This window comes from Manis javanica, chromosome 13 (assembly GCF_040802235.1).
Source record: "Manis javanica isolate MJ-LG chromosome 13, MJ_LKY, whole genome shotgun sequence".
In the NCBI taxonomy this organism is placed as follows: domain Eukaryota; kingdom Metazoa; phylum Chordata; class Mammalia; order Pholidota; family Manidae; genus Manis; species Manis javanica.
The window spans coordinates 77,481,599-77,504,161 of record NC_133168.1 but is presented as its reverse complement, the minus strand read 5'-3'; positions in this window follow the sequence as shown (position 1 = coordinate 77,504,161).

The window sequence follows — 22,563 nt, the reverse complement described above, 5'->3', positions numbered from 1 at the left end:
ATGTTATTTTATTCTCTTTATATATTGCTGGGTTTGAGTCACTAATATATTGTTTAGGATATCTGTGTTTATTCAGTGAGAGAAATTATCCTGTAATTTTCTTTTCTTGTAAATTCTCATAACATTTTGGTATCAAGGGTATGCTGGTTTCATAAAATGAGTTGGAAAGTGTTCCTATGTTTGTATTTTCTGGAAGGGTTTGTGTAAGAATTGGTATTCTTTCTTTCTTGAGTGTTTGAAGAAATCCACCAATGAACATATCTACACCTAACGTGTTCCTTCTTTATTAGGTATGTTTTAGCAAATTGTGATTTTAAAGAATTACTATTTTTCATCTAAATCTTCAAATTTATTGGCACTAAGTATTCAAAATAACCTCTTGTTAATCTTTTACTTTCTCTAGTACCTGCAGTGATGTCTCCTTGTAGTCCTGGTATTGGTAATATGTTTTCTCTCTACTTTCTGAAATCGGTCTTCCTAGTATTTCTAGTAACTGTACTAATGTCTCCTTATATTCCTGGTGTGTTAATATGTTCTTTTCTCTACTTTTTGAAATCAGTCTTGTAAATTACATATCAGTTTTATCAATGCTTTCAAAGAAACAGTTTCAATTACATTGATTTTCTCTATAGCATGTTTATTTTCTCTTTCATTAATACTCAGTTTTATTTTTATTTTTTCCTTCCCTCTACTTTTCTTGAATTTAAATTGCTATTCCCTTTTCTAGGTTTTAAGTTGGAAATTTAGGTTGTTCGTTTTTTACCCTTTTTTTTTACTCAACTATATTAATCTAAAACTATGGATTTCTCTTTAAATACTACTTTAGGTTCATCTCATTAATTTTTATATATTATATTTCCATTATTATTCATCTTCAGCACTTTTCTAATTTCCATTGTAATTTCTTTAGGGACATGTAGACCATTTAGAAATGTGTTGCTTAATTCTCAAACATTTGTAGATAATTTTTTGTTATCTTTTTGATACTGTGTTCCAACTAACTCAAAATGGCCAAAGAATCTACATTTTTGTTTCAATTTTTAAACTTTAAAAAAATTTTTTAGATCTCAGGATATCATCTATTTTGGTAAATGCCTCATGGTAATGGGTATGAATTTCATAGCTGTTGGTTCATACATGCAAGTTGGATAGTTATGTGATTCAAATCATATATAGCTTTAATAATTTTATGTATGCTAATTTTATTGGTTATTGAGATATACTAAGTTCTCCTACCATGAGTATGGATTTACCTAGTTGTGCTTTTAATTTCTGTAAAAATGTTTCCTTGTCTATGTTATTGTCACCATGTATTTTGTTTCTTCACCACTTTTCTTAAATACCAAAAGTTCTATGTTGAATTTCTTTGATTTTTCATATTATTTATAAATAATTATGACTGGTAATATTATATATTCACTTCTATAACTGTTGATTACTATATTGGTTATATCCAACAGAATTATGACAAGTGATAATGTTGAGTTGTGGTACAATTAGCTTAGGTGTATCTGTGTAACTTTTCTATTAATATATTTATACTGTTTAACTTTTAAGAAGAATGCATATATTTTAGGAAGGGTATTGTATTGTTTTTAGGATTTACCCTATTATTTCTATTTGTACAAATAATTGTTGTTTTAGTCAGGAATTAATATTGGATTTCATTGCATCTGTTAGTAAATTCATAATGATTTACGATACTGATTATTAAATTTTCATCTTTATTTTCAATTTTGAATTCTTCCTACTCAGCTTTGACAGAGTTATGTTGAAAAATTGCAGCATATTGTTTTTCCATAGCGTTTTACTTTAGAAAATTGTTCCAACATTAATAAAAGTTTATTTTATAATTTTAAGTGCTATTTTTAGTCAGGTTTTACTACAAGAGTTTTCATTATGTCAAAGAATATTTTGAAACAATCTATTGAGATACTATGGATCAAATGTTATATATCAGAATTATTCTTTTAAAGTTAAAGAAAAATTATAATAGAAATTGTTGGTAAGACTTTAAAATATTCTAAACATGATTATTTTATTTTATAATATTAGATATAAGCTATATAAAAATCCATTTTTTAATTGTTGAATTTTAAAGGTTGTTTGTATATGCTGGATAACAGTTCTTTATCAGAGGTATCTTTGCAAATATTTTTTCCTAGTCTCTGGCTTGTCTTCTCATTCATTTTACCTACATTTTTTAAAAGATATTTTAAATTATAGGCTAACATACACAAAGAAAGGTACACAAATTATAAGTACATAGCCAAATAAATTATCACATGGTGAATTCAGTCTTTTAACCAACACTTCAGAAGTTTTCAGAAACCCCATCGAAACGTTACTGTCTAGGTAACCTCTATGCTGAGTTCTGTTACTGAGATTAGTTTTGCCTATTTTTAAACCTTCATGGAAATGGGTTTATTCTGTCTGGCTTCTTTCACTCAAGGGTATACTTATGAACTCTATTCAGTTTGGATGGGTAGTGGTAAAGCACTCGTTTTCATTGCTGCACTTTATTGTATTAATGTAGCATGTGATATTTCCGATTTTTCTGTTGTTCGACATTTATATTATTTCCAGAGCTTATTCAACATCATATTGAACAAAATTATAATGAATGATATTGGAAAACTTTTTGAGGACACAAATAAAATTTCTTGTGTAGATTACAAGGAGTGGAATTATTGGTCATAGAGAACATGTTAGTTTAACATTGTAAAAAAAAGCAAAATACTTTTTACAAAGTCATTGTGACATTTTATACTCCTGCCAGCAATGTATGAGAGTTTTTGTTCCTATATATCCTTGTCAACATAGAAGATTACAGCTGTTTTTATTTTAGCCATTCTAGAGGCTATGACATGATATCTAAGAGTGGGTACAGTTTGTATTTCTTTGGTAACTATTGTATATTCTTTCATATGTGAACTGGCAATTCATATTTCTTCTTTTGTTATGTATGTGTTCTAAACACATTTAATTTTTTAATTGTATTCTTTACCTTTTTATTTGAATTACAGAAGATTTAAATATTCTGAACACAAGCCAGATACATTTGTCAGATACATGTAATGATAATATTTTCTTCCAGTATATAGCCTTCTTATTAATTGTCTTACCAGTACCTTTAGCTGATCATAAGTGTCTCAAACTTCCTTACTGTTATCAAAGTCCAGTTTATAAAATTTTATTTTATGGTTGTTTTTGTCTGTGTTTTTTTCAAGAATCCTTTACTATCCCAATGTAACTAAGTAAATTTATCTACATCTATAGATATGTATAGTATGCATCTATTTATTTCCATATGTATATTGCTTTATACATATACTAAATATTTCAAGAATTTTGTTGGTGTATAATTTATGTACCATAAACTTACCCTTTTAAAATGTACAATGTAATTATTTATACTGAACTTACAGAGTCGTGTGTCCATCTCCATGATACAGTTTTAGAACATTTCCACAAGCCCAAATCGATCCCTCAGGTCTGTCTGCAGTCACCCCTATTCCCACTCCAGCTGACTACTCATCTGCTTTCTGCATCCATAGGTTTGCCTTTTTGGATGTTTGTATAAATAGAATCGTACAATACTGCGGAAAGCAGAATCTAAAGTGGGCCTCATGACTTTCATCCCCGGGTATTCTAATAGTGACTAGGGTATTTTATATGATAAAAGGGGAATTATTCAGGTGGGCCTAATCTAATCATATTAGCTTTTTAAAGGCAGTGCGTTTCCTCTGGTTGGGAGCAGAGAAAAGATAGAGAAACGTTTTTCAGCACTAGGAGGGTTTGAAAAGCTCTAGCTGGTCTCGGAGTTGGAGGAGACCCCATGTGAGGACGGGAGGGCAGCGGCTGGGAGAGAGAGGGGTCCTGGCTGACAGCCAGCCAAGAAAAGAGGAACTCCATCTTACATCTGTTCGCAACCTGAATGAGCTTGAAAGCAAATTCTTCCCCAGAGCTCCTAGATAAGTGGCCAGCCTAGCCGACATCTTGATTTCTTAGTAGAAAACCCAGCTGAGCTGTGCCCAGACTCCTAACCCATGAGCGGGAGGTGATGGATGAGTGTGTGTCAAGCCACTTAGTGCGTGGCCATTGGTTACACACCAAGAGGAAAGTAGCACAAACATGCCGTCTTCCAGCCTGGCTTCTTTCCCTCATATTGAGGTTCATGTATGTTGTAACATGTAACAACATTATACTCCTTTTCATTGCTGAACAGCATTTAGTGTGGTTTTAAATAGTCTTCATAATACTTGCTAAGTTTAAACAGTTAATATACAAAAGAAATATGTTTCCATGTATATATATTTACAGTGTGAACACACTCTGTAAATGTTCAAGGGGAGAGTACAGGTGAATTTATATTCAACTAAAATATGTTTAGTTAGCTTTCACATTTACTTCTATGATCAATTTCAATTTGTCCCATGTGTCAAAAATTATTTATTGCTCAATTCTTAACCAAAAAAAAAAGTCACATGTAGAGGCAGTGACTGTAGTCTCTGACTTTGGAACTTATGAGAGAATTATTGTTAGAAATATATATGTTACTAAACAGCAGTAGACTCATAGGCACTGAGGAGTGACTAGTGGTTACTATGGGGGAGGGGTTGGGGCGGGTGTGGGTGGGGACCAGAATATAGGAGCACAAAAATTTCTCAATCATAATAGAAGCTGGCCATGGGGTTAGTAGTACTGCATGGAGAACATAGCTAATAGTTCTGTAACATCTTGCTGTGTTGACAGATATTAACTGCACTACTGGGAGTGAGGATTTAATAATGTGGGTGACTTGAACCACTGTGTTGTATATTTGAAATCAATATTAAGATTGCATACATCAATGATACTTCAGTTAAAAAAATATATATATGTTATTAAGAGACTTGAATCTGGTCGTTAAAATAAGATTTGCTTTGTATTTTAAGACTTTATATTTTTATGTGTTTTTATAGGAAATTGAAGCTGGTCTAAGATTTCAGGGAATACAATGCAATTATACGTAAAAATGACACAGCTTTACTCTCCACACCGTATTTACCAAATAGTCACCGAGGCTAAAAAAATAAAGGATATACAGTTTGCAGATAGAATAAGAAAATGTCTATGAAACCATAGTGAAAATTACTCTAAGTGACAGAAAAAATGGGCATGTCATGGGTTGTGTAGTGCAGGATCATGTAAAAGTCTAGTCAGTGATCACGGCAAGTCATCTCTTCCTGGAAATGAACTCATTTGAATTATTTACAGAGAGAAAAAATAATATGTTAGAATTTGAAGCACTCCCTCCCCCCACTCCCACAACTTGGACGTTAAGTTGTTTCAATACCATTTGTTGAAAAATCTTTCCTTTCTTTCTTTCTTTGATTGATGTTTGTGTTGAAAATTAATTTTCCATTTAAAAGTTAGTATAATTCTGGACTTTTCATTCTGTTTCACAGTGTATTTGTCTATTCTCATTCAGGCCCCCACTGTCTTGATAGCTGTTGCTCTATAATGCCTTGAGATCAGTTGATGAAAATTGGTCACTATATTGACTTTTCTAACCTATAATAGTATATATCTCACTTTATTGAGGATTTCTTTAATTTTTCTCAAAAAAGTTTTAAATTTTTATTGAATAGACTTGTACTTCTTTTGGCATTTGTTTGATATTATTATAAATAGTATTATTATAAACAACATTGCTTTTTAATTTTATGTTCCAATTATTCATCATTTGCCTGTGAAATTACAACTGATAAGTGTATATTGACCTTGTATCTTGTTACATTGCAAAATTCACTTATGGAGTTTAGTTTTTCTTGTACATTCTTTTGGATTTTCTGCTTACACAAACAGTATCTGTGAATAAAGACTGTTTTACTTTTTCCTTTCCAATCTCTTCATATTCATTAGTAAGATTTTCCAAAGGTGATATGTTTATGTATTGGGAATAGAAATGCTGTCAGGTTTGACCAGAGTGGTCCCACCTCCACAGAGGAAATTTACAACTTGTTTTCCTGACCCAGGAACACTGTTATGTGAGAATAAATATTTCCATTTTCTACGTGAATATTCTGTAGAAGGGAGAGATTGTTAGCAGGACCGAAGCATGTAAATATTAAATTCTTGAGCTAGGATTTGGACTTTCTGATTTCAAAGCCATTTTGCTTTAGTACCATTATAAATACTGAACTTGTGATTTGTCTAATAGCCTTTTTTTATGATGCATACACAACATACATGTTTGCTGTCTTTCATATCATTGACAAAATCTAGCAAAACAGGAAGACCTCTGCACACCGACCAACACATGATATTCATCCAGTTACAAACCCACCCAAGTACACATCAGCATTCCTTCATGGGCCTCCTGTCCTAGTAACAGTTGTCTGGCATGGCTAAATAATTAACAAAATAGACACTATATGATAAGCATGATGGATCCTTAAGCTCCATCTTCCAATGTCAGAGAGTTGTGCAGACAGCCGTGTTGAGTTTGGTAGGCTATTGCGCAATCTCTGTCCATCTATTTATTTTTTGATTTATGAAAAGACATTTATCAATGCCCTTTGGGCATCCACTCAGCAACAAACATAAATTTGAAATACAATAAACCCTTCTTCTCCATTACATTTTTTTCTAACATACTGAGAAAAGAAAACGCTACAGGGAAACAATTTAACAGAGGAAATCATATGAGCATTAGACAGAGTCATTAAAAGATGTACAGTGGGAAATGAAAATGGTTTTCATTGAATATTTAATTAAAATTAATTAAAAAGAAATCTCTCACAGACACTTATTGACTTTCTCTGTGTGTATCTACGTAGTATTGGATCCTACGACAAAATAAGAGTCTATTTCTATCTCTAAATAACATACAGTTCACAATTAATATATTATTATGTGTATGAAATATGGAGTTGAGTTGTATATGTGTGTAAAATTATAGCTGATGATATAAACTGTGTTGTCATGAGAGAATTGCAGGTATAATAAAAATGTTCTTTGTTATTTTGTTTTTATATTTTTTCTGCTTTAATAACAGTGGCCTTTAATAGATTTGCATGCCTGAGATGGCACTCCATAGGAAGGGACTGGGGAAGGAGCAGAGAGAGAAGGACCATGAGAACAGAGGCTCCACCCCATCACTCTCTGGAACACGAAGTGTGGGGAGCCGGCGGCCAGTGTGACACTGAAGAGTGAGTGAACAGTAAGAAGAGGGTGTGTCAGGAGGGCAACTGAGTGTCAAGGGGGGCACTTGGCTTAATTTAGAACCCGGTTTTCCTCAACATATGAACATAGCATTGATATAGGTGGAGATAGTGAAATAATATTGTGGGTTTTCTTCTACATCTTCATATGTCCTTGACTCATAACCATAGTATTCAGTGTTCAAATCCCATGGAAATTCTAATTTCCTTAACTGCATTTGTGTGAATGGATTCCCTAGAAGACTAAATAGAACTAATGTCAGACCATCAGCCACAGACTCCTAATGGGGCTGGAAATAATTTTTTAGAGTCTCTACTGAGGGAATTGAAAAATATTGGTCATTTATTGGTCAATTCCTAACAAAAATAAATCACATTTAGAGGCAGTAGCTGGTGGCCTCTGACTAGATATGGGAGAATTTGTTAGAAATATGCATTTATTGAATGATAGACATTGGTTCATAAAAATAAGACTTGCTTTGTATTTTAAGACTTTTTTATATCCTTTAAATAGGAAATTTAGGATTACTCTCAGACTGTAGAGAATGCAACCTAATTACAGACATAGAAAAGACACAGTACTCCTCTCCAATCTCATGTTTACAAATTTAGCCCCTTGTCGCTAAAACTAAGGATATACAATTTGCAGTAAAGATAGAATAAGAAAATAATCATGAAAAAGTACGGTGAGCAAAGCAAAAAAAAAAGAATAGTTTGTGTTTCATCTACAATCGTAAGTTCCCTCTGTGGTCACAACACTGTGTCTTTTCTGAAAATGTATTATATTTCAATTATCTACACTGATAGAAAAAAATAAATCTGTATAGGAAAGGAGATTTCTGGAAACAATTTTTGGTTTCTCAAACAGGAGAGGGCTACTCCTGGCATTTCGTGGGCAGAGGCTGCTCCAGCCTGAAAGCAAAGGAAAGATCGCACAACAAAGAAATGATGTCAGCGGTGCTGGGTGGGAGGTAAACAGCGCTCTAGAGGAAAGTGAGTCTGTTCTTTATTTTATTTTATATTTATTGAAGTATAATCTTACATTAGTTTCAAGTATACAATACAGTGGTTCAACAGTTACCCACGTTATTAAATCCTTACCCCAATGACTACAGTTACTATCTGTCAGCACAGGAGATGTTACAGAATTATTGGCTATATTCAAGTGAGTCTGTCCTTAATCTGCTTTAAGTTCGAAGTGGACCTGTGATGGCCTCTGGGCCGAATACTGCTGGCTTCATAAGCAGAGGTTCATGGGCACAGAGCACACATCTCTAACAAATTTTAACTATATGTCACAGTGCTTCCAGAAACTTCTTCAGACCCTAGGTCCTTTGAGCATCTCTATGGCAGGTAGTAGCAGGGGATAAGGGAGAGCTTATTTAGGCACCCACATAGGGAAGTTCTCTCCAGAAGAGGTTAATTCTAGACTGCTTAAAAATATCTGAACAACCTAGCATTTAGCCACATAGTGATTACTGTACATGTCATTTTAACCACTAACCAATGTTAACATTTTCTTGCCAATGATGTTACTGAGGAACAAATTCATGTAGCCCAGCTGCCTTTTGAAAGTTTCTTACAAAACATAAACTCCCACCTGAAGAAGATGACTCACTGCCTCTGTGTGAAAACAGCAATTTCTCCTGAAAATAACAGTTTGCGTGGGAATGGAAATATTGCACCTTAGAGAGAAATGTTCAAAAATCCAGAAAATTCACCATACATTTCTTCCACCTACTTTCTAAATTGAGGTTTGCCTTTTGCCAGTTGAGGGAAGAGTTAATGCTATGTGTTCCCAGAGACAGGAAATTCACTTCCCCAAGGATTCAGTGGCAGGTGTGACTGTGTGAGCGTGTATATGAGAGACAGAGTGTGAAGACAATGTCTTGTGTGCATGTGTGTGCATGTGGGGCCACAGAGCTTCTCCAGAGGAAGCAATCCGTACTGTACCAAAGTCACATGCTTTTATAAAAGCACATGTAGATAAAATGCTTGAAAGACGAAGCAGCCATTGGCTCACGGAAATGACTTCTGGGTGAGAGAGCATGTGCTCCCTCTGACACCTTCCCTGTGTCCCCTCCAGGAACTGGGATGCAGCTGGGTGGGTCACTGTAACAGGGCCGCCTATGAGTCGTTATCTGTGAAGCCTCTGGGCAGTGACATTCAGCGCTTAACCCCTCTTCGCAGATGGCTTCACCGCTTAACAGCTCTTATTAGTGGTAGGGCTCCAAGTGGCTAGAAGAGCTGTGGGAAGGCAGGGGCCCTTTATTTTATGTCTGTTTTCTTGTGTTTCTTCCTCCTCTGGCACCTAGTTCAAAGGCCTGCAGAAAATGGACACATGAAATCAGCTCAGCCCATGTTGGTTCTTCACTCTGTGCCGGTCAGCATGCCGGAGCTCCAGCCCCGCTGGTGGAGGCCGTCTGCCCCGTGGCCTGAGGGGTCATGGCTGGAGCATGCCTCCTGAGGGCCGCTGCTGCTCATGTGGACAAGGTGCAGGAGAGCCGGAGCTGGTGACATGACCAGGACGGCTCCTGGGAGAGAAGGAGGAACTCAGGCTCAGAAAGGTCATGGCATAGTTTATGGGGGCAAGGGAAAATGGACTTGTTTTGGAAGAATTTGCTCATTTTGGTACATATGTGTCACCGGGAAATGTCTGTCCGTTTCTTTATCTCTCTACCTACCTGGATGATATCCATCTAACTACCCACATCATCTGTCACCTATCAATATGTCTAGTCAGCTTGAGCTGCCATGACAACATCACAGACCAAGCAGCTTAAGCCACAGACATTTATTTCTCACAGTTCTGGAGGCCAAAAGGCCAAGATCAGCCCCTGGCCGACTGTGCTCCTGATGAGGGCTCGCTTCCTGGCTGCAGACAGCCGCCTTCCCACTGCGGCTTCATGTGGGGGAGAGGGGGAGAGGGAGACAGAGACAGAGAGAGACAGAGAGACAGAGAGAGAGATACAGAGATAGAGAGACAGAGAGATACAGAGAGACATAGAGAGACAGAGAGAGAGACAGAGAGACATAGAGAGACAGAGACAGAGAGACAGAGACACAGAGAGAGAGAGAAGCAGAGGGACAGAGAGAGACAGAGAGACAGAGAGACATAGAGACACAGAGAGACATAGAGAGACAGAGAGAGACAGAGAGAGACACAGAGAGAGAGAGAGACAGAGAGACAGAGAGAGACAGAGACATAGAGAGACAGAGAGACATAGAGACACAGAGAGACATAGAGAGACAGAGACAGAGAGAGAGACAGAGAGACAGAGATAGAGAGACAGAGAGACATAGAGAGATGGAGAGAGAGACAGAGAGACAGAGAGAGAGCCAGAGACAGAGAGACAGAGAGAGAGAGAGGGAGGGGGCACTCTGGTCTCTCCTCCCCTTCCCAAGAGGCTCCACTCTCACGACCTCTCCAAATCTAATCACCTCCCAAAGGCAGTACTTCCAAATATTGTCACCCTGGGCTTCGAGATGGGAATTGTAAGGGGACACACTCTTCAGCCCATAACACCATCTATCCATCATCTGCCAACTCACTGATCTGTCCATGTGTATATAGGCTGTTTGCAAAGGGTGCACACAGAATTATAACTTCTCCTCTGTAGATAGTAAGGAACAGCTCAGGTTTACAGAGAATGAGGAAGAATTACATGAACAGATCCGTATGTCATGAAAGCTCTTCTGTGGCAGTTTCAAAAGATAGGCTGGAAGTGTGGAGTTGCCACCGGGAAGCCCATTTAATGTGTGGAAGGAGGTGAGGTCGTGTTGGCAGAGCAGAAGAGGTCCGGAGAGGAGAGGACCGGGTCCAGGGGGACATTGCAGAGGTGAGATGGAGAAAGTGCTCTGACTGAAGGTGAGCTTAGGAGACTGAGCATTCACGGACGGTTCAGACACTGTAACCCTGGGGCTGGCAATGTCAGCAGCCAAGACAGTGAACACAGAAGGGAACGTAAAATATTTAGAGGAAGAGAAAGCATAGCCAAGGGCAGTGCAGTGAGAAAACAGGGCTCTGGGGAGAACGGGGTTCACCGATGGGGAAACGCAGGTGTTCTTGCAAGCTTCCTCGTTACTGCGTGAGCCCCTTGTACACCACCACTCTGCTGTTAAACCTGGGTAATTGGGCATTTTTCTGACACTATGTTGTAAGAATTAAAATACATAGCTAATCTTGTCTATGGGCTCTTTTCTTTGAAGAACTCATAACTGTGCTTTACACATAATGAACAGTCCGTTAATATCAGCTATTATGACATAACATCGTTCACTCTTCTCATGACAGAAACATCACTAAATCACAGATATGTAGGTTTTGCTACATGGAAGACACAGTTTGCTGTTCTTCCCAAATAGCAATAAATACTGAATTTTCAGTAACATCCTCTGAGTGAGGTACTGTTATTATGTTTATTTTGAAGATAGGGAAAGTGAGATACAGAGAAAAGCCCCATAAAGAAGAGGAGAAATCACTTAGTGAGTGGGTTTCACCAAGGGAGTCGAAGCGAAGATACTGCAAATGCGGAGAGGAAGCGGTCAGGGAGAGGGGGCGCCGCCCTGTGTCACGTGCTGAGGCCAACCCAGGAGGAGGCAGGCCCAGGGGACACGGGGCTGAAAGCAGGTGGAATGTAAAGCTGTAGAAACAGACAGGGGCTTAGTAGCAAAGGGAAGACGAGGGAAAATGGGGAGTCGAGAAAGAGAATGAATGGGGACAAAACCACAAACAGCCATCCTCATAGTTCCTAAAGTGGTCCTGTGATAATTCTCTTCTTCCCTTCCCTTCACTTTGAAAATAAGGAAAATGAAGCCAGCGTTCTGCTTAGGACAACACTGTGAATCGACTTCAGGGCAGAGTCTTTAAAGTACAGGGAACTTAAGACCCCTCAGTCCACCCCAGCTAGCCCCCCATTTTACCATTCTGCCTTTAAGTGAAATAAAACCTAAAGTAACTTCACCACTCAAGGCAGTTATTGCTCGTTTAATGTCTGTAGAACACCCTCGGTCAGTGAGGAATGGCACAGCAGTGTACTTCAGGCTGAAAAGCTGTGGCTTTCAAAATATTTCCTAGGTTATATCTTCACAAAATTGGCTCATTATTTTCTTCTTTATGGATATTTCAGTTAACTCTTCTTCTATATACATTTAAACTGAAATATCATACTTTGATAGGACGCCGAGAGTTAAAATAGTGCTCTTGGTTTGTGTGAAGCTGCCAACATGAGAAAGTGACATGAGAGCTACCGGATATCCCTTCTGTCCTCAGAGCAGGTAACGGACCATTTCTGCAAGGTGTGCTGCGAGGCTGTGGCACTGGTTTTTGCCAGGACTGGCCCGTCAGCCTCCAGCATATGTAAAGGTGCCATTGCAGATTTGGTGGTGAGCATTTCCTCGAGTCTTCAGTGTGTTGTTTCGTCACTTTCTCTTTATTTGAAGACTGGTATTTGATTCATTTCTGTAAAGACTAGACATGGAAGTTGTGCCTGACCAGCTGTCATGGGAAAGTCAAATAAAGAGAGCAGCCTTGTGAGCAAACTCACTTCCACCAAACTTCAGGTTTTCAGGGGTTCTATGTGGTCCCCTGGATAAATCCTGTTCATTTGTACCACATGATATGGAAAAAGGGTAGAAAAATTGAAGCCCATGGGAGAGTCCCAGCTGGAAGGAGGTATTGCCTGAGCTGCGGAAGGAGGGCACCTCAAGGGAGCCACACAGGTGCTCCGCATATGATGCACCACCAGCAGGTATGTCTGCCCTGCACAGGAAAGCCACACTCCCTGCAGCCCCGTGGTGTGCTGGTGCTCAGGAGAGCCGGCTGTGGGCGTCCCTTCTCATGTCGGTGTTCAGTGGTGTTGGCAGCATCAGATCAGCCATCGTAGGAGCGTTTACACCACAGGCATCAGCAAGCTCTGTGGACTGAAGCCTTTTTATTCTTTAGGAAGATGCTCATTAAACATTTACCAACACAGTGTGGCCTTGAGCTTCTCTCTTGCCCTTGAAGGTATCCGAGAAAGCCACTAGCAACTTGGAGAAGAGGAGGAAGAGAAGGGATTCTCCACAGAGGACTTTTCCAGCCCCAAGTAGATGCACTCTTCCAAAAGCAGAGAAACGTAACAGTGAGTGGATTTGTTACCACGTGGTGGATTGCGGAATTACTCAGTTCTTGCCTTTTCCAAGGAAAGAATTCATTTGTAACTTAAAGCCCCAGGGTTTTTTTTTATTTAGCGAAGTGAAAGGCAAGTACCCTCCAGAGACAGAGGAGCTGGATGGGCCCCGGGGTGGGTAGATGCTCACTGGGTTTCACATTGTGTCCTGTTATGGGGCTTGTTGGTTTTCCTTGATCCATCCTTTGGATCTGCCTCGGTTCCTCCCCTTCAGCATCTTTGAGCAAGTTTTTGCTTGTCATCTTCCCCTGAGCACCTAAGTGGAACCCACAGTGGCCAAACCAGCGATGTGAATGATATTATAAAGGCTGTAGAGTGTCAGTGGTCAAGGTTTACTTCAGTGCACAAGCTTCAGAATCGGGGAAGTCCTAGGGACTGTGTGTTTGGCTGATGAGTTTATGATGAACCGCGAAAGGGGTTGGTCTGAGGGAGACAGCAGACTCTGGGCGGAGTCTGGGTGGGCTCCACCCTCCCTTCTCCCCTCTTGCCCCTGTCTATCCAACTGCTACTCTAACAGATTAAGAGTTATAGATTTATTATGCAGGATTGAACATAATGAAAACTAGTAGGATCTTGAAAGACTAAGAAATCTGACAGATTTTCTTCAGGGGCAGGAAAGTGGGACTCTCTTTAGAGAGGGTTTCATGAACCCGGTGAGCAAAAACTAAATCTATTTCAGATTTTTAAAGTATTTACCCAGGAGAAATGAAAACATATCCATATAAAGACTTATACTTTAATGTTCATAGATGATTGAAAGGTTCTATATTTTAATTATGATGATTGTCACACAACTGTGTAACTTTGTCAATATGTTTTGAACTGTAAAACTTTTAAGGAGAGTATTTTACCAAATATAAAATATTCTACATTAAACCTCAGTTAAAAATCTCAAATACATAAAAATGTTATCCCAAAAGCTATTAACAAAATATCAAAATATAAAAAAATTACTTCATTCACTGAAATGTTATAATTTTATATTTTTGATTTTCACTTGTTCAAAATTTGTCTATGTTTGTCTATGTTGATGAGGAAACAGTATAATTTTTTAAATGAATAATTTAACAATAAAATATTGACTATTCCTTTGAATGTACATAGTCACCATTAAGCAATCAATGCAATTATTAGGGTAAGTGGAAGAATAAAAGAGAACGTGGCAACATTGTGACAATCCAAAATATTTTTTGTATTTTCTCAAAATTTTCAATCATTTTTTCCTTTAAAAATGAATGAAGTTTAAATATGTAACTTTAATGTGGTAGTTCCCTGCTTCCCTCATAAAGCTATTATTAAATCAATGTTTTATAATTTATGGCATTTTAGAAATTAAGAAGCTAGGTAGTAATTCAAGAATAAAATGTGGCATGTTAGATCTTTTAAGTGCACTTTGAATTAATTGGCCACTCTTAGAAATGCAGAATAACTTGTAAAACGCATTACTGAATGCTTTGGGGTTTGGCCTTTCATGACCAATTCTCTCCGCAATGCATCTTTTTTTTCTGTCTTAGAATGTTTATTTGTATTCATTTCCTTCCTAATACTATAAGCTTCTAAGACCTACAAATTAAGTTTACTTGCTTTAGCTTTTATCAAAAGTCCAGATGGCATTCTACAGCTGCAGGCAAGGAGTCCCATTGGCCGGGGCAGGACCAGTCCCAGATCAGATTAATACTGGGTTGTCCTGACTATATACTATTGTTGAATTTCAGAACATAAATTGTGACTAATGTCAGAAAGCCCATTGAATCAACTCTGGAAACAGTCCAAGAAGGGCAAGTTTCAGTAATGTTATTGGAGACTGAAATGGACCCCATCTTTGTCATCACTAACAGGCTGTATTTTCAACTCCTCAGGGCTGAGTATATCACCAGGTTCCTTTTCTCATGAAGCCTCTTAAATTGCAATAAAATCCTGTATGCACATGATCCTTATTTCTCCTTTAAAACATCAACAGTTTTTATGTTACATCTTGAAAAGGTAATAAAATATGAGAACGGGGTTTGTTTTACTGATGAGATGAAATACTTTAATGTCAGTAGTAGAAAAATAACACTGATTACAGAAGACAGGGAGCCTGGGAATCATCTCTTTAAAACTTGCAGTTGTCTCTAGAATTAAAACTTTGACCCTTCCTTAGGAGGCAAGAATAACTCCCCACTCCATAGGTATGGGCTATGCATAGTGATTCCCTTCTAAAGAGCATGGTATGAAGGGGGGAAAGAGCACCCTTACAGAGGAGAGACCTCATGAGCATGACCTCAGCTGGGTGACCAAGGTCAGCATCCACAGGGGTGAGTCATGTGGAGAGCAGGTCCCCTTGACATGAGGTGATGAGAAGGTTTCCATAGGATCTTTCCCCTAAGGACTGTAAGCCTGCTCTAATGGAGAGAAAAACATCAGAGAAATACCAGTGGAGGGACCTTCCACCAGATACTTGACCAGTACTCTTCAAAGCTGTCAAGAACATCAAAAACAAGGAAAGTCTGAGAAACTGACATAACCAAGAGTAGCCTGAGAAGACATAATGACCAAATTAACAGTTATCTGGATGGATCTTGGCACTGGAAAAGGACTTTTGATAAAACTAAGGAAATCTGAGTCAAGTACGGATTTTAATTAATACTATGTCAATATTGGTTCATTAATTGTGACAAATGTACCACATTACTGTAAGACGCTAATAATATGGGAAATTGGGTGTGAGGTGCATGGAAAAAAATTTCTGTATATTTTCATAATTTTCTATAAATCTAACACTTCTAAAATGTAGATTTTATTAGAAAAAGCAGGGGTACAGCCATGAAGTGCATCATTCCCCCATTTTCTTTCAGTTAATGTTGCTCTGTTTCAGCATTCAATGACATCATTTGTTTAATGGGGGATTTTATTCCTATGCATTTTTAACTTCATTTGGGTAATCTCCACATTGGCTTATATTTACATGGTGGCTCTCCTGGTTTTGCATTGTTTGCTGGCAGAGACTGTGTTTTAATCCTTCTCACCGACTTCCATATTTTCAGTGCAATATTTTGCATAAGATGTGAGTACCAATCATTGCTTTTATTAGTTAATTTGACCTAATTAGAATCATGTCTTAAGTCAAAATGAGTCTCAAAGATGGAGAACAACCTCTTGTTGCAGCCAGGCAGTGGCAGGACCAGGACTAGAACCCTCCTTGTTGAAATTCTAACAGACTGAACTTTACAGCTGAACTCACAGAGAACCCTGCTGGATTATATATAACAGTGCATAATTTATAACTGATGCAATTACTCTAGATAACATCACCTAGTTTCCCTATTGATATTAAGATTACCAGCAGTTTCTAAAGTGGGATTCAGTCTGCTTCAAAAGGAACAAGTAGCCAGTTTTGTGCTTGGTTTCCTGAACACCAGTTTTTATGAGCAAATAATTTCACATTCAGAATTTTGTAGATTGAGAAATTGTGGCTTTGTCTGAAATGTCTCTAACTTGTTCTTTTTTTTCAATATGGAATACCTTTACTAAGTTCCAAATAATTTTAGTGGTTATAAATTTCATGTAAAGTTGGACATTTCTTGATAATAATTGACAAGCAGGGACCATTTGGAGCAGAAAACCCCTGGCTTGTTCTTCCCAATTGTCAAGAATTTTTTGTTTCTTGTTTGGAGACAAAGGCTTTGTCTCAGCCCTCAGGGCTCTATTTGGTGCACTGGGACATTATTTTAACATATGGTGCCCAAATTTCTTGGAGGAGTAAACTCTAAGAAAAATAAGTGATTTTCTCTTTATACAATGATCAGAATAAGGTAGCAATTTTCTATTGTGGTTAGACATAAGCAGTTTTAATGACAGGTGCTATCAGAGGGGCAGCTGTTTGGCAGCATAGTACCAAACATCATGAAATGGGTTCTTCTCTTTGTTGAATATGTCAGGTAGCTATAATTTGATATGCAACCTAAATTAAAAAAAAATCTATTCTTTCCCTTCTTTTTTAGGATTCACTATGCGTTGAGAAATGAGATGCCCCTTAACTTTAACTAGGCAAAATTTATAAAAAAAATATTGGTGACATTTTAATGGACTTGTATTTAATATTGGCATGAGCAGGCATATAACTCCTTGGGGGCCAGAGGGGCATGCCAGCACGAGGGTCCTTATCTACTGAGTGCAGCCAGCAAGAGCATGTCTCTGACCCGTACGACAATACAAATGCCCATTAAGAACTTTTCTTGAATCAATCAGAGATCTGAAGTCACAGGGAAACAACTAACTTCAAACCTAGAGAGACAGTTGCCTGCAGGGAGGAACAGACCCTAAATATTTGCTCACCTGGGGCAAATGTCATGAAAATATGTTGGCCAGAAATTCTTAGTAAATGTCTGAAAGCTGCATGTAGACTAGCCTGAAAGTGGGAAAATCCTGTGGCTCACAAACATGGACGTATGTGCCCATTTTTGTAGGTTTTTCACAGAAACCTCACCAAGCCTCCAGGGCCCATGGCAGAGATTCCTGGGAGTGCTTCCCTTGTGGTGATGACCATGAAGGGGGGCAGCAGCTGCCACAGACACTCAGCCCAGACCCACCCGTGCTTCCTCTCCAGGAACAAAGCTTTAATCTGCAGGGGGAGAGGCCATGGAACTGCTTCCTCAGGGCTCTGGCAGAAATCCCAGTGCAAGTGGGGGAAGAAAGAGGAAGACCAGAGCTGCACACCTGGCCGTGGAGAAGCTCCCAGCAGGCTCCCCATTGACTTGGGGGCTACATGCTGGCAAGGACCACATAGGACACCCAGAACTGCAGGGCCTGCCTAAGAGGAAGACTTGATCAGAACATCAGGAAATACCCCTTTCCCTGTGCCCCACATCATGCTAACAAGTGTTGTGATTAAATCACATTGAAATGCAGTTGGCAGAGCTGCCCTGAATCTCCCTGGGAAGCAGTGCAAAGGGAAGGCTCACCCCCGAGCAGGGAGACCCAACCCACACAGAGGGCACATTTCCCTCCAAGCCAACTGTTAGCTATGTTTGCACAGACACCCTCTCTAAAAGCTGGGCATGAGGAAAGGGGTGCTCATGTCCAAACACTAGAGTATGTCACTCATATATAACATATCCAGCTGCAATGAAATATGATGAGGCATAACAACCTGCATGAAATGCCCACTCTGAAAGGACGATGCAGCCGTCATGTTATCAGCACCAGCCTGAGGTATAACCTAAATGGAACTATCAAATGTGGAACTTCAGGTAACGATTATTAATATGTTACACCCTGTAATGGAATGCACGGACAATATGCCAAGCAGGACAGATCATTGCAGCACAGAATGGAAACTGTAACAAATATTACTTGGAGATGCTGTGAGTGAACAAAAACAGCAGAGATGAAGAGTGCTTCTAGTATGCTCAAAGCAGACTTTAACAGATGTGAATCAAAAACAGCAATTTTAAGATAGGTCCATAGAAATCACCCAAACTAAAGCATACAGAGAAAGAAATAAAAACAGAGCAGAGAGCCATAGATCTGTGGGATATTTCCAAGTGGTCTAATATATGTATAATTGGAATTCCGGAAAAGAAAACAAACCTAAGTAAATATTTAAAAAGATAACAGGGAAGAGCTTTGTGAAATTATTTACAGACACCAAAGCACATAGCCCAAGTCCTCTTTCACTGGGATTTCATGTCGATTTCACCAGGTTTGGCAAACTTGCTCCTTTACCATTTGTCTCAGTTTCCTACTCCTTCTGTACACATAACCACAGAGTGGCTTAAAACCTCACACTTATTCTCTCAGAGTTCTTGAGGTCAGAGTCTAAAATCAAGGTATTGGCAGGGCTGTGTTGCCTCTGGGGGCTTCGAGATGTTTCCAGATTTATTCCGTGGCCTGTGTCCTCTTCTCACCTAACTCCAGGCTCCTGCTTCCCTCAGCACATCTTCTGCTCTATACCCAGGTCTCCCCTGCTTCCCCCTTGTAAGGACACATTGGTCACATTCAGGGCACACACGGAATGTCTGGGACAATGACCTCATGTCAAGGTCCTTAGTTCAGTCACCTCTGTGAGTCCTTTTGGCCGTGGAGGGCCACGTTCTCAGGTTCTGGGATAGGATACAGACATTGTTTGGGTGTTTGTCATTCGGCCTGTATATCATTGCTTCAAATAGTTGCTCCTGTACATTTGGCTTCTCATTTGCGTGTTTTTTTCTCTTCTACTAACACCATGTGCTGACACTTCTCTTTTTACATACATCTTCAGCACTGAGGCACTGTCATCAAGAGTGGCTACATTTCTACATCCTTCTCTCCCAGTCTCAGGAAAGGCTTTTATTTTCTCCTCCTCCTTTTCTCAGGAGTTCCTGACCTCTCCTGTCAGGGATACACAGAATCATCTTTTTAGGTGATCTGTGTATTACCAAAAAAAAAAGAAAGAAAAAGGAAGAAAGGAAGGAAGGAAGGAAGGAAAGAAGGGAGGGAAGGAGGGAGGGGGAGGAAGGAAGGAAGGAAGCGGGGACGGCGGGGTGGGAAGAGGGAAGCCTCCTTTTGAAGCACTCCAGCTTTCCTGCCTGCCATAAACATTCCTTGAGACAAAGGAGCATATTGTCTGACCATCTGCCTGAAATAGGAGGGAGGGAAAAACGGAGAAAAGACACAACTCACTGCAGTGCAAGTAACAGATCGGAGTTTAAATCTGAGCTTCTGCCCTGACTGACTGGTTTGAGACTGTGTGCAGAGCAGTGACAGCCATACCCACCTTTCAAGGCTGTTAAAAAATGACCAATGAACTTGGAAGAGCCATGCAAGTTATTGTTTTTCCATTAGGGAACACAACAATCATTCAGTTCCTCATTCATTTCTGTTGTTCCTTCTGTTGTGATTGTTTTTGACTTGGGGTAAAGGCAACTGTGGCTGACTGACCAGAAAATGTATTTATTGGCTGTCATTAAAGTTGAGGGGAACACACTGTCCTAAAGCCACTTCTTAAAATTTTTCTGAAATAACAGCAGATTGACCTCTACTGGATTATTTTGCTGCAAAGCTATGGGAACCTAACCTCAATGAGGCAATTGATTTTTTCATAGTTCCTTATGAAGCCCGTCAGGCAGGTTTCACTGTAGAGTCCATTACTGCATGGAAAGCCATTGGCCCCTTTATGACCGGCAATATAAGAAGGTTCATTAGCTCCCGGCACCTCCACATGCAGAGAGCCAGGGCGGAGAGGCCAGGGCAGGCGCTGGCAGGGGCTTTTTTCTTTCTGCCCATTAGCACCTTTTAATGAACAGTAAATCTCCACCTTCACTTGCCTGCCACGGAATCCTCCCAAGGAACAAATGCACACACAAAGGGCCCTAGTGACCTGCTCTCTCCTTCCTCGGTGTGGTCATTAACAGTCCCCAGAGGCAAAGGGAAGGCATGTTCAGGGACACACGGGAAGGTCAGCTAGCTTTGGACTTCCACAGCTACTGTCTCGTCTCCTCCATAGCATGTACATATAACACAAATTGATCAGTGAATGTTTGCTCATTGATTCCGTATAAATATTTTACCATTTAAGTACACATGTTTCTTACATTTTAAACTGAATTTTTCTAAATGAAAGGTATCTGGGGCAATTCTTAAATTTAGAAGCATTGCTAGAGAGAAAAATTAAAAGCCAATAAGCTATTTTTCTTCTTAACCAGCCAACAGAATTTTTGGGGAAGTGCAATTTACTAGTGACGTGGGAGTTCTGGCCTTCCTAAATAGGTGGGTTCACAAGGTGGTCAGATGGATTTCTGATGTCCTGAAAATCTCAGGGACTCTGATTCTTTAACTTTTGCTGTATAGTTTAACATTTTGTTCCCTTTTAAACTTTAATTGCTTCTTTATTTTATAAGAAATATATCTTCTTTGGAGAAATATAATATGCAGGGTAATACAAAACTATAAAATTCTCGACTCTATAATGTATAGAATTTCAAGCATGTCTATGGGTATGTTTACATGGAACAGTGTTCCTAATTAATGAATATGGTCTAATCATCATTCTTAACACATACAAATTGCAAAATTGTATGGATTCACTGTGGAGTCTCTGATACATGTTTTGCTTTGCTCTCAGCACTGCTTTCTCCTCTTCCTCCTCCTTATTCTTTTGCTATTTAAATATAAGTTCAGTAAACACAAAGAAGGCGTTATGGTGTGGTATTAAGGTGAGCAGTTTTTGTAGACTCTGGGTTTCAATTCCTGCCTCATTCTGCAAATAGCCATGAGCCTTTAGTTTCTTCATGTGCAAATGAGTAACACTAGTAGGGTTTTGTGAGGATGAACTTGAACACCGTTTTTGAAGAGTGTAGCATACATCTTGGAAAGCAGTAAATTTGCGTAAGATGCTGGCCACCATGCATTCATTCAATATAAAATTGTGCGTTTGGCTAACTACCTCTTTGGGATAAATGCTTTCCTAGTAGAATTCTTTCTTTTGCAAACCATTTAATGCACACTACTAGGTTGTTCTCCAGGAAGCCTGTGCCAATTTGCATTTTAAACACTGTACTTAGGGGCTACTTTTCACTTATTCTCACAAAGATTAGGTGTTTTCACTGATAAAAGTTTTAGTAAATAATTGTCTCATTATTAATTTCCATTTCTTTGGTTACTAGTGAGATTGCACTTTTTACACCTATGAGTTCGCTTAGCATCTGTATTTCTTCCTCAGCAGCTTGTTTATTAGCACTTTTGTGAGAAGATTCCAAAACTGTTATAAACTTAAACCAACTGCGCTAAATATCGATATGAGCAGCTTGACGTTAGTACAACTTTAAGAGAAGAATTAATAAGAAGATTTCAAATATTAGTGTAAAACACTGTGGCTGTGACTGTCACCCTGAGGCCCACTGCCTCCATTACAGATCATGAAAACTCAGGGATTTCCAAGAATCTGGTTGTACACATAGTAGATTTTATCTAGATGTTACTAGAATTCAAAGCAGCAGACTCCTAAAACCTCAAGATTACATAAAGATTAATCTGTGTTATCTTCTAAAATGTTTTACTGCATAGTTAAATCTTTAATGTAAATATTATCTTCTGAAATTAAGAAAATCTGTAAGTTTATACTTTTTTCACTGGGTAATTGACTCAATCATTTTAGACATATCCATTTAACATCAATTTGAGATGGCACTTCTGTCATTTTTGCTGAATATTAAATTTTGCTTTTG